This window comes from Emiliania huxleyi, assembly GCF_000372725.1.
Source record: "Emiliania huxleyi CCMP1516 chromosome Unknown EMIHUscaffold_203, whole genome shotgun sequence".
NCBI lineage: Eukaryota > Haptophyta > Isochrysidales > Noelaerhabdaceae > Emiliania > Emiliania huxleyi.
Genome location: NW_005200571.1, coordinates 221,345 through 223,663, shown reverse-complemented (window position 1 = coordinate 223,663; position 2,319 = coordinate 221,345).

The window sequence follows — 2,319 nt, the reverse complement described above, 5'->3', positions numbered from 1 at the left end:
TGTCCGCTCCTTGAGCGAGTTGATCAACTCGACCAGGCGCAGGCAGAACTGCTGCACGACGAAGACGTCATTCTTGAGCGGGCCAAGCCGCCAGGACGCCTCATTCTTGGTCAGGGCGCCCTGGATGTTGTCAAAGGCGACCGTGCCGAGGCCGCCAAACTCGAGTCGCTTCAACCCCGAGAAGGACGCCAGCACATCTTGCGTGAACTTGGCCGTGTTGAAACTCTGCGAGGGCAGAAGAACCCCGTCGATGCTCGCGGGCACACTGGTCATGTAGGCCATGGCCGCTGCGTCGAGGGCCGGCGTGCTGCGCTCGATCGCAGCAGCGAGTGGGGTCTTCTGCTTGGTGACTTCTCGCACATGGATCCACTCCAGGCGGCCTCGATGAGCCTCTGTGCATCCCGTGCCAAGTCGGGCGCCACATTGTGGACGTCGGCATCTGAAATTTGCTGCACCAGCTGCAGAAGCGATGCAGGCACTGCTTGCGATGGCTCCGACCCCGACGCTCGCCGCTTGCGGCTCGCCATTTGAGTCACCAGTCAAGGACGCGCTGATGAGCCACCTGATTGGCCCCCAACGCGCCGGGGCAGTCGGCCGGCACTTGGGTCGATTCCGCGTGGTACGGAACCCCTCGATCGTCTCGCCCTCCCTCACTGGTGTGTTCATTGGTGGGGTTCATAACAAACACGGTACAGGATCGAGGTGCACGCTGCCGAAACAGTGTCGTCCCCCCTCTCCTCGACGGCGATGGCGGTGTGACCGATCGAGCTACAAGAGGAGCTTGTTCAGCAGGATCCGGGATATCTTGTTTCTTGCGTATGACTTGGCAAGTCAGGAAAAAAAAACGGAAAAGCCCGCGAAGGGTTGAGAAGGGAACTCGAGATTGGCCTTCGCCGCGTTTGGATACCGAGTCCATGAGTCGAATTGTTGTCGGCGGGCTGAATGTCGTTACACCTCTGTCGTTGGTCCCAGCCTTGGGTGCAGCGTGCCAGCGTGGGCGAGTCAACCAGGCGGCGGCCCCCGGTGGCGGCGGTCGGGCCGGGCTCGGAGCCATCGAGCTCTCGCTGGCAAGTCAGGACACAGAGCTCACACCAATGGGAATTATTTTTTCTGGCTGGGCGCCGCTCTTTCCCTCGCATAGCGGCCACTCTTCGGATCGCTGGTCGAGCGACCCGGGGGATGCCCCGCGCGCCTGACCCAGGCGCAAAAACGAATCTGCGAGGCGTGGCCGCTCATGCGGCCCGATGGGGAGGAGCGGGGCGGACTACGGGGATCGGCTTCTTACACCGCCCTTCCCTGCAGCGAGCCTCCCCCCAACCCCCACCCGCGCTAGGTCTCGGGGGACGCAGGGGTCACACCCGACGACCTCGGGAACTAGCCGGGGCAGTCGGAGAAGGGGCAACTCCGTGCACTGACGGTCGGCCGTCAGAAAACACGCCTCCGTGGCTCGGGTTACACCAACCCTCGCTACCCAACGCGGCCAAAGGATATCCACCTCGAGAACCTCGAGAAGTGAGTGAGTGAGTATTCTTGTATTATTCTTGACACACACACACACACACACACACACACACACACACACACACACACACACACAACCTCGAGAAGGCGCTCTCAAAAAAAGAAATAATCGCCTTTGGCCCGGCGTCTCAAGACTCTCCGCCTGCTGGTCCGAGATGTTCTTGCGCCCAGCTGCCCCTGAAGCGGCAGCGAAGGGCGCCAAGCGGCGCTGGAGGCGCCTCGACGTGGTGGACCCCGCCGTGTATGCCAAGCCGGGCGAGCGGGTCCGCGCAAAATTTCAGGGCGACATCGGCGGCTTCAACTGTACGCGCTCATCCCCTTATCACTGTCCCTGCACACATGTCAGAGGGCACGCACGGACTAGGTCGCATGGGCTCCCTCCAAATCCCGTGCTTCAGCGGTTCTACTAGTGATGTCGGCCTCTGCCGCCGCTCTCGCCTCATCGCCGCCGCCCCCGCCGCCGTCTTCTCCTCTGTCCGATGCCTCCCTTGCCACCCACGCCGCCGCCACCATCCCAGCTGCCCTAGCCGCCCCCGCCCCCACCCCCACCCACGCCCGAGCCAACCACGCAGCTCCATCCCCACCGCCGCCCTCGCCCCCGCCCTCGCCCCCGCGCCGCCCTCTCACTCTCCACAATCTCCGCCCCAGCCAACGCCTCTGCCCCCCCGCCCTCGCCGCCGCATCCCGCCCCCTCGCCGCCCTCCGCCGCCCTGCGGACTGCCGCTGTTCTCGCCCGCACCTCCAGCCGCCTGCTGCTCTCGCCGACATCAAAACCGCCGGCACCATCTTAGCCGCAAT